The sequence below is a fragment of the Eufriesea mexicana genome, unplaced genomic scaffold (genome assembly GCF_001483705.2).
Source record: "Eufriesea mexicana isolate 0111107269 unplaced genomic scaffold, ASM148370v2 scaffold2351, whole genome shotgun sequence".
Taxonomy (NCBI): domain Eukaryota; kingdom Metazoa; phylum Arthropoda; class Insecta; order Hymenoptera; family Apidae; genus Eufriesea; species Eufriesea mexicana.
Window position 1 is genome coordinate 62,565 of NW_016910412.1, and position 17,069 is coordinate 79,633.

The 17,069-nt window shown below is 36.1% G+C and overlaps 1 protein-coding gene across 1 annotated transcript in view; it reads left to right on the plus strand.

Moving 5' to 3' along the window:
* The window catches only part of LOC108549902 (serine-rich adhesin for platelets), a 157,877-nt gene that overhangs the window by 10,837 nt on the left and 129,971 nt on the right, over positions 1 to 17,069 (plus strand). The window lies entirely within an intron of this gene.

Below are 17,069 nucleotides of genomic sequence, written 5' to 3' on the forward strand. Positions count from 1 at the left end.
GATTTAGCTTGCATGTATCTACTCTGTAGATCTCTGATCAACTTACCGACCAATTTTGCTTCACTCATATAATCTTGCAATTGTGACATCCATTGTATCGTATAATTCTTGTTTTACCACCACGCAGCCATTGCTAGCTGCTTCAACAGTGCGAAACCATTTGTATCCTGAGTACCAAGTGCAATGTAGCTAACATATAGCAGCCTATGGAAAAAAATGAAAGAAATTCAATAAATAAAAAAAGATAAGAAAAACAAATAAGAAATAAATAAGAAGAAGATTATGAAATTAGTGGAGAAAACAAGAATTAGAGATTACAAAAGGAAAAGTCAGCCCAATGGTGATTTGAAAATTGACCAATACTACAAAAAGCAAGAAATATATTTTCATACATACACAGAAAAAAAAAAGAATAAAAATAAATACATATGCAATATATAATACTGACCAGTGACCAGTGACCGGTGACCAGTGACCACTGATCACTGACCCCTGGCTGCTGGCCACCCTCCTCACATCACCAACTACGCCCAGGAAGGTAGATCCGTCCGGTCCGAGAAGAAACCTGCAAAAAAGTTCAAACTTGATCACGCGCTGTATATATAGTCGACAATCGATCGAAGATCAGCAAACGGTCACGATCATTGCCTATTTTGTTAATAATAATGTATATTATATAATAACCAATAATTTCTTGACTTTTTCGTTTTTAGTATAAATTTATGTATTGAGCAATTTATTATCAACAATTTTAATTTGTTATTAACAACAAACTTAATAATTTATACACGTATTTCTTTTACTATTATTATACACGTATTTTTGACTAAAATGAAGTATTACTCAAAAGTAAAGACGTTAGAAAATTCATTCTTGGAAATAAAAGGTCTACCACTCGCTCATAACTAGACATGAATTACACAATGGATATTGCTGGACAATATGGTATACAATATTACCAGTATTCCGTGGTCTAATGAAACGTCTCTAATTTTCCTATTTCTAAAGAATTCTTTTTAACATCATACGAAATCATTCTTAAACCCGAAACATTAAGCAAACAGAGCTTTGATCTTTTCAATTATCATACAATAGTTTAGAGCCTCGAGTTGCATCTTATATAAATACCAGGCGCGAAAGAAAACGAAAGGTACCGAGCTTCACATTCATCAAAAATACTCCAAACCACCACTCGGAGGCGGTTATTTTTACGTTGAAAAAGAAAAGACGTAAACCTGCAACTCCCATCTGAAAGAATACCGCTTCAATTTCCAGGGAAGTCAAGAAACTATCATCCGTTCGATTCGACCTGTTTCCCAGATCGTCAGCCGGCTTGTTTCAGACGGCATCATCTCAAATCCGTTTATCGTATTGTTTAAGAACCCATACTCATAGCCCCTGTACCATTCCAGAAAATATCAATTCTCCTTCCTTCCGTTTGTCCGTTGTTCCCCTCGGCCATTCTTTCGCCGTTCCTCTCTTCTCGTACGTGTACACCGATGAGAGAACATGCCGGTGGATACTCCAGAGGGAGCATGGACGAAGACCTCGCGGCTATATTTAAACGGACTCGTAGACATCGCCTCGAGTCTCTTTTTTCCACCCGACATGCCACGAAGAAGCATCTGCCGCACGGTTTCGAAAAACTGCACAACTATGACAGGCGGTGTCCTCATGGAAATCGCGGAAAGTCCACGGAGGAAAGCGTGACACGATTTCCTCGCCGATTCAGCCGCCGTTGCCTGACTTCTGATTCCGTGGAAAGCTGTCGCCGAGCTGACAGCTTTATTTATCCGTGCGTTTTGTTTCCCTTTCAATGGTAATTCCAGTCGAAGCTTGAATTTCAATTAAGTCCTGAAACATTCAAGGTGGAAACGGAATTAACGTGCTGCTTTTTCAGTAGAGAGTTCGCTGGTCTTGTAAATTTCAAAGGATTTTAGAGTCGGTAATTTAGGTTGCTCGGTAATCTCAGTCAAAGCTAGATCGTTTGAAGGAACTGTGGTATGTATACTGTGAAATATATCTGGAGGGCTGAATTGGAGTATTGGGTTTTGGACAACAGAATGTCGAGTAGTTTCGTAAACTGAAATTGGGTTTTGCATTACGGACGTACGACAAACTTATAATTTATAAATGGCACCATGGTTAAAAAAATAATCTTTCTGGAAATAAATCACTTAATGATCCATACCTCTTTTACCTACATTTCGCATATTGCGAAAGAATTGTATATCGTATCATTAAATTCTGCTGGTATTATATTTTTTCACTTTTCGCGAGCATAGCTCGTAATAAAACTCGTATGTAGGATAAAAGACTCGATATTGTACCAAATGCAATATCAGTGATCGAATAAAAGCAAGTGAAGTCGATAAATGTCCAGCGAATATGAAATATCTAAAACTGTAAAGCAAAAACAATTATTACTATCATTTTGAATCGAAGTAATTAAAAATTTCTAAAAACTATCATTTCGCTGAAAATGGTCACTTCCTCCCTGTGCCCTTAGCCGAGTAAATACGCGAGAAGGAAAGATACAAATGTAACAGTGACGAGTGAACGATATTTCGTGCACAGCAGTTAATATTGGAAAAATGAAGGACAGAAGAGAACGCATGGAAATCGAGGTATTTTTCACAAAACCGAATGGACGCAGAGCAGGTCAGTGTATGGATTTGGCCGATGGAACAGGCGTTTGAAAACCGTGGCGGAAGAAATGTTCAAACGTCGCTGTCTTGTTAGCTACGACCAATATTTGCTGGCAGAAACGACAACAACGCGGTCCGCAAACACAGCTGATCTCGCGGATCAATTGCGCGCATTGAAATCAATTTTGAGTCTCAGCCAGGCTATAGATCGGCCTATTGCGCGATGTCAGTGAACCTAGTCGTTTGAATCATGAATATCTGGCCGCGATTTTTCCCTTACGCGAACGATGGGAACGATAAATGGATCTCGCTGACGCAATTTTAATTTCGGGGTAAAATAGGATAAAAGGAAAATGCGGAATCGAAAATGGATGAAGCTGGATTAATTGGCAGTTTCTAACGCGGAGGGGATCCTTTTCTGGTAATATATTTCGTTTTTCAGCTTGTTTGTCAGATTTTCGAATATATCGATTGGCACACATTCGTCTACGGTATTATGCGAAAATTTTAAACCAACTACATTATTGGTCTTGCAGTGGTAATTAAAATGACGTGTGCAATATTTATCGATAATTTTACTTCACAAATTCGTCGAACAGTTTTATAAAATGCTGTAGCACCACTGAGAATGAATTAGGAACAGAAATGAACGTAAAAATAATTATTAGATTTTTAAAATAGTCGAAAGAGAATGGAATAAAGGAATAAAGAAAAAGAATTTACGAAAACATTATTTGACAGTATTTCCGACATAAGAAAAAGTTGTTACTAGGAAAAATGAACAGTTTTATATAGATATACGATATATTAATTATGCAAAATGAATCAATGTCTTTGAAGCAGTTACTAATTGCTGAAATAAATATTTCTGACTTAGAAGATATGTTCATGCGAGTCGAATAAGATATTTTGGTTTACTAGGTTAGCTAGAACATTCACACGTTGCTATCGTGTTACAATTATACGTGAAACCATATACTCGGATGCACGTATCATCGTTTGAGAATTATTGGGTATCCGAATTATATAATATCACTTTTAATTCTAGGAATACAATTAAAGTGCATAATAGCTGCAGCTGGATGTATTTCCATCATATAGAGCATGATGTTCGAGTTTGATTTCAAATGTCATTGAGTACACGTGTACTCGTCTAATTCGAATTAATGGATCTCGTTATGGATTTACATCGTGTCTGCATACGATGCGTGCAACGTTATGCAAGCTGACGTAACACGAGAAAGCTTCTGTATAATATTGTCTACCATTCTTTTCCAACTACTTTTAGCATTTTACAGCGCATTAAAAACATCAAATTTTATAGAGTCAGCTAGAGACTGCAAAATATCTTGACAAATGATGGTACGTCATTTTAATTTCTTAAGATAATTTCTCAAAAAACAGGGAAGCTATGACAGTCTCTTTGCTACTACATAAGCTCGTCGAATATTTCCCTAAACTAAGTTAAACAATGAGAGGGATTCGAAAAGGGATCACAGTTTGAAATAATTTCGGGATACAGCATTTTCCACGGATTCTAAAAAGACACGACGGTCGAACGCCATTAAAAGAGACCTAAGTGCATTTCTATTTATACACAGATTCTTCAGAAAGCGTTGCCAGGGATATTCAATCTTTCGTTTCACCCGGAGCTTTCACTTACTATTAATTAAACTCTACCCGTTGTCATTCTGCCGTAAAATAAATAGCCCGAACTAAAAGCTACGCGAGACTCCGCAAGGTGCCTCAGAAATTGGCAAAGCACCACGAATCGGCGTGAGTACGTTGCTCTTCCCATGACTCGCCGAAATTCGACCCGACCACTTTCTATTCGTTAACTGTTCCGTTTTGATGGAACACGATACCGTAAGTTCGACGTTTGCCACGTCTGTTGATCCTCCGCGTGAACATGAACGGATGTTGATCCACTCAGCACCGTATTTCTGAACGTAAGAAATATATCCTATCACATATGTTGTGGAAGAACAAGATGAACCTACGTGCATCTCTAACGACGACCAGGACATCCTTCGTCACTTAAATCTGGATATTTAATTTAAAAAAGTCATTTCCAAATTGATCGACAGCAAGCTTCTAGTTTCGTTTCTTCATCCACTTTGTGGTTATGCCTGTTCCCTTATTTTATGCATCTCCATTTCGAGATGAACCATATCCATGTTAAATATGAGACATCAACAAGTCCATAGAAATACCTGTAACATCGAAAATTATTGAAGCGTGCGATTTGTTATACAGATGTAGTAATAGTTGTTACGTGTACCGAAGTCGTTCGAACTGATGAAACACGATGTAATCATACCTACATATTTTAGAGTGAACGAGGCACAGAGAAACTACGTTGATTCGAAACCAACAACAAATCCTTCAGAATTACGGTGCACTCTAGAATTTCAATATCGAGGGAATTCGGAGGCTCCAGAGTCACCAGGAGTATTTGGGAGTTTGAAAGTTGTGGGCCCATATTAGGTATACAGACAGTCGAGAGGATTCGCGTACATCGAACAACCAGGACACTTCGTGTTCCCTGGTGCCGTGAGGACCATGGCGCCATTAGGATCCTGATGCCACTGGGACTCTAAACTTCAGAATCTCTAGAGTGTGGAGAACCTTCGTGTTAATTCAATGCTTGTGTCTTTTCCATCCTTTTCCGGTTTGTAGTTACTTGCTTTGATAATAATCACTCTACTAAAATAAGTACTTTCTATGATAGATGAGTTTATTTTTGTCACTGCAAGCTGGATGATCTAAAAATGACGTGTCTGGTCAGAAATAGAATATTGGTCATTACCATTGATGCACGGTGTTGTATGCATACGGTCACTATAATGCGAAATAGCGTAAGAGTAGGTAAGTCCGTTGGAGTGGCTTCATCTTGACTCCAGCAATTTATGGTCGTTCTTGCTGAAGATAAAATCTTGAAAGTAGACAGGATAAGGTTCTCCATCGAACGCATCTTATGCACTTCTCCAAATTAGAACGCACTCTTAATTTTGTTTTTCATACCATTCAATCGTAGTCATTTCGCAATATCGGTACAGCATACTACAAATGCACTGTGAAAATAACATAAAGTAAATTATTAACTTTGCAGTAGTATCCAATTTAAACCAAAGCAACTTGCAATTTTCAGATGCAACTTTGCTTGCAGAAAATTTCATGCTACACCGCAGACTTCGATTACGATTATTTTCTTTTTATCTCTTTTTCTACGTTCTGTTTTGCTACTTTCCTTCATCTCTAGAGCTTATGTTTCTCTTTCTTATTTTATGCGGACACTTTAATACACCATGTCTGCGAATGTTTGTCCTCAAATGGTGGATTGCCAACTATTTCTTTGTCTCTTGAATGATTTTCCAAGTGGACAAGTCTCCGATGGCTTTCCCTCGAGTCCGATGCCACGCCACGTTTGCAAATTGTACATCCTCTTTCATGTGTGCTGTACCAGAATTTTCTTTGCTAGCCTTGAATAATAACTGGCCATTGCGTGAATAAAGCGAGACAATAGGAACAAGAACGAAGTTGTTACGGTGAGCAATACAAATAAAAATGTCACGTATGAAGAATTAATTTCTCAGAAGTGAATTTCGCAGGAAATATCGCGGTACATTAGACGTAACAGTGCACAAAGTTGAAAATGTGGCTGGATAGAGGTGGCCGTTATGTTTCTTTTCCACGTGACGAATAAATGATTCAGGGACGGCAGCAGAAATGGAAACATTGGATAACATTAAATATTAGAGACCGCGAAGTTGAAAACGTCACAAAACAAAGCAGTAGATGGAATTTGACGTTCTATCTATTTCATTATTTATAAACACGACCAAGTACGACGATACTGAAGAATATTGGGCACGGAAGTAACTGAAATATATATCGTACGCTGTTCTTTCTCTTTGAATTATGCTCGGAGTAAATAATAAAATGAATGCGTAAATACCGAAATTATTTTTTGGAAACAAATCGTTTAACATCTTTTAAACACTGAAAAATATTTCGTATTCGTACTCAGTTACTTATGATATCAGATTGTACTGTGGACAATATGAATTTCTTTTGTTTGATTGGATTTAAAAAATGTTACAATATCATGTCACCATATAATTTGATTCCATTATCTATTATCTCTTAACGCAAGAATGAACTATAATGTATACCTATATAGTATTAAATAATAGTCAGAGACAATAATAAAGAAAGCGATATAAAATAAATAAATATAATTATTTATAATTAAAATTATATAACTATTTTCCCATTTTAATAAAAGATAATATTAATTTTGCAAAAGCAACTGCATGCTTTGAATAATTATAGAAACAAGAAGTCTGAAACCAGTTACTTCAATTATATATATTCTGCAATTTCTGTCTTCTCTATGAAATATTCCTATAAAATGATTTCAATAAATTTACTTTTGTACTCGACGCTTAAAAGTTAAAGGAAAGCATTTAATTACATTTCTTACATTTTATAGCTGATTTCATCAGTAACTCGTAATCTATATTCTCAACTTAAAATCTTAATGGTGCAACGACAAGGCAGAGACATTTAAATATTCATAGAAGAAAGAAACAATTATAACTTACCAATTAATGGGAATCACAGAGACACCGGGCTCGCGACAAGTGATTTATCGGTTCGTAACAGCATCAAGAGGCTCGACAACCCTGATACCGGACTCTGTCAGAGTCTTTGGCTGTAACTTCCGGCAACTTATACGGCACCGGAAGTTTTCCAATTACGCGGCGAAGCCGTTGCTGTTTCTCCGTCTAAGCGTTTAGTTCTTGACATTCTCTCGTCGCCACTTTCGTGGCGAGGAAGGCTTTTCATTGAAAGACTTTTGCGCCGATCCACTCGCCGAGAGCTCGAGAAACTTCATTAAATATCTTCGGCTTCCGATGACTTGCCACGCAACTTGCAACTGAAATTAATTGGATATATTGGAACACGTTCTTCATAATGGATTTGCATTGTGTTATAGCCAATAAATAAAATTTTCTCTGAAATTCAACGGTTTTTCATTTGACCGTGCTTTAGATGTATTAATATCATTATAAAGTATTATTATTCATCTGAATGAAAAATTCATGTACATAAGTAGGATATTTACCTGATAATTACTGTTGTGTAGAATCGTACCATTGTGAAATAATAACATTGGCTAAAACAGAAATAATAACGTTAAATAGAGAATTTTTAATTAAAGTTTGGCCGTATAATAATTTTTAATTAAAAAAACGGACATTTAAACACAGTAAATTAATAGGGAGAAAAATTTTACGAATATTGTTAAAATTAATTTACGAAATGAGTGTGATAATTATTTATGCGGTAAAAGCACTATGTCGGTATCCAAAATATGTAACTTTTAACAAATTACTCAAAGCCTCCTTGACATCAGTATGACAATTATTTATTAGAATAGAAAAAGTTGCTTACGTATATTTAAGAATAAAAATACCTTTGACGAAACATATAGTTTCTGGGAATCCACTTCGACAGGAAGAGAAATAGATCGATATGTTTTGTTCGCAAATAGAATTAGGAGTTGCGTAAGACCGAGAGTAGGGAAGACCAGGAAGTAAAATTGAAGGTGCAAAAGCTTCTTGCCAAAAATCCGCCCAGAAAATGTCATACGAGATTCACTTTCGACATACACGTGTCACGCAAACACCTAGAGAAACCGAAATCGTTTCCTTGATTCATGCATCGAAATACTGAAAAACTTGGCAGCCGTCCAACGCGTGAAATGTGAAATAACAACCGGTAGAAATGCATCGTCGAATCGGCCTAATCGGCAGTTTGTAAGATAAACACGCACGTTATCGCTTTCTTCTTTTTATTTCAAATGCTTGGTGCATTAAAACAAGATATCGTAATTTCTGAATTGATGAATCCGAAACAATTTTTCATATCGATACATAAATCTATGATATAATTATAGAAATAATAATATTCTTATTTGGAATGTTATTAAACCTCCGCATAAAAAAAAAGAGAAAAGAAACAAATAATAAACTTACATACCTTCGAAAGTTAGGTTAGTTTTCCTTTCGGTCTCATGTAAATGTTAATCTAATGATAATAACATATAAACGATTATATAAATGTTACTTTATATTATAGAGCATAAATAAAAAGAGGTATAAATAAGAAATATAAACAGTAAAAATAATAAGTGAAATATTCACAGGTTTAACAACGTAAAGCTTTGTCAAGCGCTTAAACTATTATAACAAAAGGTATCAAACCATAACCACATACCTTAAAATCAAGCAGCAAAATGTATGGCATGAGCATTTAAAGACACATCAAAATTCTGAAAAATAATTTTGTCGCCGATTCAACTTTTGAAAGCGGAAGAACCACCTATTTTCTTCAAACGAATAATACCGAGGTAAATTAAATTTCCTGCCTTACCGATCCCATTTCCTCGGTGTTCTCGTGCTCGTAAAACGAAGCATTACTTTCGACGTATTAATCCGCGCGTGGTCGGAAACTGGAATGGAATCTCCGGGTGAGATTATTTCCGGAAAGACGACACGAGAATTCTCTCGATTCATTCACGAGGTTATATTACGTTAAATGTATGCCAAATTACACTCCCTTCTGTTTCCTCTGGTCTTCGAGCGAATCCTTTGAAGAAGACCGCGTTTTCGTAGAGTAGAGAGTTATGGTTCGTTATCTTTTATGAAACATAAGGAGGTCGCCACTCGAGAGGAGTGAACGTGAAAGATGCTGTTTTATATTTCCATATTCAGCGAATCAGCGCGTTCAAAGGCCACGTGGTCCATGGAGTTTGCGTGTAGTGTATTTCCATTTGTCCCTATTATTGTTTTTCAGCATGCCCATAAAGTAAGGTTATAGTGCCTCTGCGGAATGTTACGTGAGAATGTTAACCCTGTTCGATTACGAGTTTTACGGTGTGTTAATATTAAACGTAAAACTTCTTTGAGAAATCTGGACCCGGGATGTCTGGTTGGTGAAGTGTTGTGTGACAAATGGTAATTTCATATTCTGTCATCATTGCTGGAATTTATGAGGCATGCTTACTTGTTGATTCGCCAAACGTGTATCGTATAGGTAAACAATCACACAAATAAGTGGTACATTGTCGTAACCATTGTGATTTTTAACACACATTTCTTCGGTTTCAAAGCTAAAAAATACAATTTATATATCGTCACGTACTCTCTACGATAAACAACATATCATTATATGACGTTTAATTGAAATTCACTTTCCTCTTTCGTTTTCATTTCCATTTTCGATTATTTATCCGTATAATACTGTCTAACCTACTTCATGATGGAATACATAATGCAATTTCGTGGAGACGAGCCGAAGTTAGCGTTGGTTGATGAATTACATTCGAGCTGGTTGACCGAGAGAGACGGATACAATGTTTCCTTCGTGTGTCTGCCGAAGGAACGCCGGAATAAATACAAAAGGCAGCAGACTAACGCCAAGTAACGTGACGGTTTGTTGGGGAAGAAAGCATGTCTGTCCTGGATAGAAGATAGATTAAATTTATATAACCAACGCGGAGAGTGTACGAACCGCCTGAATACAAGAGAATACACTAATAACCCTTTCAACTGTATGACGTACGTATACGTCGTAATATTAAATTTGCAATTACTTTCGCGTGTTCACGCGTACGACGTGTAGCGACGAATAAGCTTTCAACTTTTCTTATCGTTCTGCAATATTGAACAAGTGATTCCATAAAATGCAAATGTTAAATAGCAAAGCGACAGAGTTATATTTTCAATATGGAATGTAAAATATTTTTGTGAAAAATATTCGATGTATTTAATTACTTGAAGCGCTACACTTCGTGACGTGTTATGGTGCAAAATGCTTTTTAATGTTTAGTGCATTGAAATGCAAAATCGTCTAATGAAGTATGAATATAATGCTTATTTAGTTATACATTTGTCCCTTGATTCACATAGTACATCCGGTTTTTTTTCTACGCAGAAAACCGCGTAAAACAATTAAAGTGAAACTATTAGTTTAAACAAAGAAATTATAAGAAAAATACAATATAAATTATAAAAAAATATATATTCATATATTTTTAAAAAAGAATTCCTACAGTTTTTGCTACAATTTTTTATATTAATTTGATATATTAGTTCGATTTCTTACCAATAGCGGCGTAATAGGCACAATTTTCAAGTCTACCAATCAGAATTGTACGTTCGTAAGTATTGGTTCTTGGCACACAGCGTAATAGGCGCAAGTTTTAAATGTACCAATCAAAATTGTACGTTCGTAAGTATTGGTTCTTGATACACTGCACAATAGGCGCAAATTTCAAATCTACCAATCAGAATTGTATGTTCGTAAGTATTAGTGCTTGAAACTTCGTTGGGCTATGCCATTTTTTCATACGACGTGTAACCGCCAGCGATGGAAAAGAGGAAAGGAGAATCGCGTAGAGTGAGATCATACAAATTAAAATCGTGTAGCGTGAGTTCACGTAAATTATAATGTGTATAAAATTTTCGCGAAAGTCGACAAACTATTTACTGCGTAAAAAGAAATTCGCGTAAATGAAGTGCTGCGTAAATCCATGGGATGAGTGTATTTCACGATAGGTGACATATTTTCGTATTTTACCTTAAAATATTTTCTCTATAATATAATAAAATGAACATAATTGGCTTTATTTTCAAATGATTTATTATTATTTTACATTTTCACAAATTTTTTTCGAATTCTTTGTAGGGCAATATGGGCAAGCACAGGACATATGGATTGTGAGAAATTGCTCACGAAAGACAAAATATTTTATACACATTTATGATTCTCTTGCAAATGATGTATTCTTGTCTATGACTGCTTACTGTGGTCTTTACGAGAACCTTTTATAAACCGCCAAGTATCGACGCCACTTTGTAATTTCAAGAAGACGAATCGGCGTTTTCGTTCCGTGGAGTTCGTGACAACTGGTGGCACGTCGTAAATTATAATAATGCGACCAGTCGACGGAGGTTAAATCAGACTGACACTCTTCAATTAGTCGGCCTCCCCTCGAGCTGCAATCGCTTGAGCTGCATCGGGCGCCCACATCCTCATCAGTACGGATCTGATACAAATACAATTCTTGCTTATTGACGCTTGAATGCTCATTTCAGAAAAGTTACTGCATCTCGTATCATTTTCTTATTTTTTTTTTTTTATTGCAGAGGACATTCTCTATGAAGTCTCTTTGGTTTGAATTTTTTATAGGAGCTTAAAGTTGAGGATTAAGGTATATACACATGTGTACATTCTATATTTGTTGTTAACTCTAAGAGTTATAGTGTATAAAATGAATAAAAAATTCATCAACATGGTCCTTATTATATATAATATTTCTAGGTTACTGTATGCTATAGGAGAGAAATTAATGCTGCAATGTTTTGGAGTAAGGATGAACGATCGTATAGCATAAATAAGCATCAATTCTCGACAACTAGGGTTCGCTAACAAATTGGAATGTCTTTTCCATCGTCAAAAGATATTGCGCTATGCTAATTAATTTAATTATTAAGAGGTAAATAAAGACAGATAGGAAAATAAATTATGTAAATATTTTTGATCAATATTCACACTGTTGTGAAACTGTTTTGGAACGTTACGTTAATCGATTACTTTGTTTAACCAAATCATGCGACATACGATACGAAAAATAGTAATATTAAAATTTAATTACTTGACTAAAACATATGAATTATACAAATTTTAAATCAAAGTAGAAGTTAAATTTAACTTCATTTTATGTTTGTTAATTCATTTATATTCTCGTATTGTTTCAATTCTATTTGTAAATATCATGTGCATGAGGAGAATCAGTCTCATAGCGTTTATTTGCTTTTTTAACATTCTGTCACTACGAATTTTCATCAATGTTATAAATAGACATAAAACTACATCTTTTACAAGTTACAAGGTGTATTATTATGTCAAGAAACAGTGCTCCAATTGGAATAGTTTCTCCACCACTCCAACTCTTATTATTCGAGCACTCTATTATCCAAACATTAGTATCAGATGATTCTATTACATGAACATGGTACTACTTAAGATTCATTGTACTGCAATGTAATATAATGCAGTATATATATTCAAACAATTGAACATAAATCTAGTAATTTAATTGTATTTGATATGAGACAATGAAAGAACTTGAATGTTAAATTTGAAACCTTATTTTCAGGCAGTGTGATATTGCAGCTGAAAACTCGTCTTTTAAAGTAAATATCAAAAATGATGATCCAAGCACCTTCTTCAATATCTAACAAACATTTACGCCAGTTTCCCCTACCATCATTATTCGTCCAGCTTATTCCTAAAAGGTATGCCTATGTATTTTGATAAACTATATCCCTATTTTTCATGTAATCAAAACAATGTTACCAATTCATATAACCAATAGTATCTGTAAACCTACAAACAACTATTTTCCTTCATCTAGCATTTACAGTATCCTTTTCAATAATATAACGATTACACAGAATGCGGTACAAAATTAACATTTTGCATTCTAAACATTCATTCCAGCAACTATTCCGCTATACCTATTCCACTAGCGAACATTTCACGCACAACATTCAATTGAGCGGGTACAGACTCTTCCATTCTACTCCACGGATCAAAACGATTATCCACCGATGCGTGACTCTCCTTTAAGCAGGCAGCTTTTCCTCGGAAACATTCAATTACAGGAAAGTGAGATGCAGTCGTGAAACAAAAGTCAGCTTGCAGCAGTAAAACGTGCATGAGGAACAACCGATTCGCAGCCGTGCGATTTATCTATCGATAAAGCAGGATCAAGGGTGGAAAGCTGGTGTGGTAGGATTCTAGTAGGGATGGCCAGGCTGTAAACAGCCATTTTTATGGACGATAAAGCAATATCGAAAGATTTCCTGGCCGAGCTGCTTTCAATTCGACCGACCCAATGGAAAGCTTTTCGCCACGCCGACGAAATATCGAGAAGCGAAGGCTAAATTGAAGGTAGAAACCCCTGGATTTCCGTCAAGAGAGAGATGGAACGTGGTTGCTCTGATGGATTAACTGATGGATCGTTTATCGATCTCAGATAAATTGGACAGAAACGATCTTTACGTTCGATTTTCGTCGTACGCGCGCTTAGAAATCCCTCGAAGGCTATTTGTATTAATTTTCCACGTTTAACCATTTTATTCTGTCTTTATCCTCTTCTTTTGAGGACTTTTTATGTCTTCTTTCGGAATTTCTTAGTTCGTTTTCTTTTTCGAAAGGATTGTTCGTTTTTTTTATAAAGAAATCTGGAATTGTCCAATTACCCGACGTCGATCGTCCTCTACTTTCACCACGTTTTCTCTATTTTCCTTCCTGGACAGGAATCCAGCGAGTTTTCAAGTAGTTTGTGGGAAATTTCCAGAAATCTGGCGAATTGAAATGGAAGTTTATCGCGCGTCTGCTGCTGACGCTTCGCCAATGGAATGTGAAATTTTGAGCATTATGCATGGTAATCTAGAAGCGTATTTCGCAAATGTCCTCGAACGTTCACAGTTTTCGAATAGATCATTAAGCACGTTTGACAACAGAAGTTGTTTTTCATGTTCATCTGTTGAAGTTCTTGAATAGATGGCCGTCAAGTTCGTTTCTTGGGAGGAAGGTTGGAACCGTCTTTGTGTGACATAAGGTTTACAAATAGTAAGATCAAGAGACGTCTCTATTCTAATACAGTACATTTACGTAATCTGTGTTTTGTAATAAGAAGATAATCGAACGACAAATTCTTAAGTTCACTTTTCAGAAGAATCTTGTATCATGAAATATTAAGTAGGATTACACAGAATTCTTAGTCATGCGAATTACAAGCTGATCTCTTTTGTATCGTAGAAAATGCCGTGGGGTTTCGCCAAGAGAGCAGCTTTTGAGATTTTATGTAATGTAAATTTTCACCTTAAGGGAAATAAGCATATTATTAAAACATATTTCCACTTGTCAGTCAAGAAGCGCCGAAAAAATTTCATCGTGACTGGTGCAGAACAACGATTCTTCGTTTTACCTCACGATCATCCACTAAACCACCGTAAAGCCGATAATGGACGTCGTAACAGGTTCCCGTTCGACTTCTTGGCAAACCTTTGCCGTCTGAATTTAGCCAAAGACCGTTGAGGCTGCTTGCCAAAATGTTTATGGTGAATTCTTGAACTAATATCGAAGTTGAGCATCAAGGCGCAGCCCGGAACCGTACCCAGGCAGCATTTTAAGATAACTAACGAACTACTGGCTGGTAGAAAACTGATGTTTCATCTGGGTGGTTCGGTCAGTAACGAATATAGATCGAAGGAATTCCGATATCGTCTATTTCGGTGTCATCGAATACCTCTAATCTACGTTTTCTCGTTGAACAGATTATGGAACTCTTCTGATACTTATTTATAATTCTAGAAGTAAAGGAAATAATTTTCGTATCGATTCCACATTGAAATCGGACGAATATAAAATAGATAGAGCGTTAAAGAATATATTGTTGTAAAAGTTAGGGTAGAATAATTACTATTTGTCTAAAATTTCAGGGTGAAAGTTGACAGAGTTTCATCGACAGGGAGTAATGGACATTCAATGGAAAATATGCTAAAAACTGTATACTCTCACAAGATATAATTTGAAGGAAACATACTATTATATTTTTACTAAATTCCAAAATCAATGCACACAAGAAGAAAACAACAGCAAATGCTCATAAACGTTCAGAACACACACACACACACACACAATGATATTGGAATATCTCAATATGGCGGGACTGGTGGTCAAACGATAGACTGAAATTACTGCAATAATATGAAATTGGGATACAACGTGTCAAGGTAATTCGATTCGATTCGACAAGGAAGAAGTCCCATAGCACGTAACCAAGATGTTCTTCCGCAAACGACACCTGGACTACTCAATGTTACTATTATAGCGTCGGCTTTCGCGGTTGAGAGAGTCTAAAACGTGATAATAGGGAAGATATGAACGAATCGAAAGGAGTTATCGTTTCCGGCCTCTTTCGGCACTTCCGTTGGAAAGAATCGCTTTAGCGGTCTTAAGGAGCGTCCGTTGTAATTCCATTATCACCCCCGCCGAATAGCATTAGCATAATAACGAACGGCACTTTTTAAAAGTTCCAGCACGGAGGCTCCCCTCACCCCTTTCTCATTCTCTTTCGAGAGGGATCTCATCTGAACGTGATAGCACAAGATGCCGGAGCTTTAGAATGTAATTGAATTTAAATTGAAATTATGATCGCGCGGCTTGGTATCGCGTAAGCTCGTTCGAGTCGAGGCTGCGCGTTCGAAACGAAACTCCCATGGAAACTTGTAAACTGTACGAAAAATAAACCTAGAGCTACACGTTGTATTCGGACAGGAGATAATTAATTACGGGAACGAGCTCCAGTCTAGGAACGTTTGGGAGCTTTCCTCGACGATTTCTCTGGCAAAGTTGCGTCGAATTGGTATTTGAAAAAGTGAAGACAATTATTCAAGGCTAAGAAATGGAGAAAGTGAACATTGCTTACCTGGAATGAAAATTTCAAGAAGTAAAGATAACACGAGTTTCACGCGGTGAAAAATGATTTCCTTTGAACTTCCATTCAATTTCCTTTGGACGAATGCCAAACGAGTTGTGTATGTAGAAAATGCTGTAGATAAATCATTACCTTGAAGTGATAGCTTTTGATTCCGGTCATCCGCAGAATGTAGAACCAGGAGTTGAAGGTGAAAGCACGGCATAGGTATACTCTGTAGGTGCTCATTCCCTGAGTCGTTGTTCATGACTATTTATTCTCTTTCAGGATAAAATAATTATGGACATTTCTGATATGTAAATGGTATCTAAATATTTTTTAAATTACTCAAGGATTATCTTTTTAGATAAGGAATACAACGATGAAAATTAATTACGCGTATTTAATTAAATTATGCACAATTTTGTAAAGTTCTCTCTTCTTTCTCACAGGAAATATGCAATTATAATTCCTAAAATCATTAAGATCTACAGATACATGAATGTATAGAAATTTTACTTTAACAGCGTTCTCCATAATTAGCAGTCTTCTATTATAATCCCTTTTCTTGGAAATTTAAACCTGCTTTACTCAGAATTTATCATTTTGATTGCACATGACAGCGTGAGAGAAGTAGGTATATGTATAATAATTTCCATGTAGAACTCGAATACCAGAGGAGTGCACCTTGTTTGGCTCACCCGTTATCCTACAGAGAAACAGGAAGGTTATTCCTCTCACAGGTCTATTTCAAGCTTGGGGCATTTCGCCAAATTTATGTTAATTGTACGAATTTTCATTTCTAGACCACGACCATCCGTGGGTGATGCATATTATCTTCATCCGGCTTTCTCTAAGAT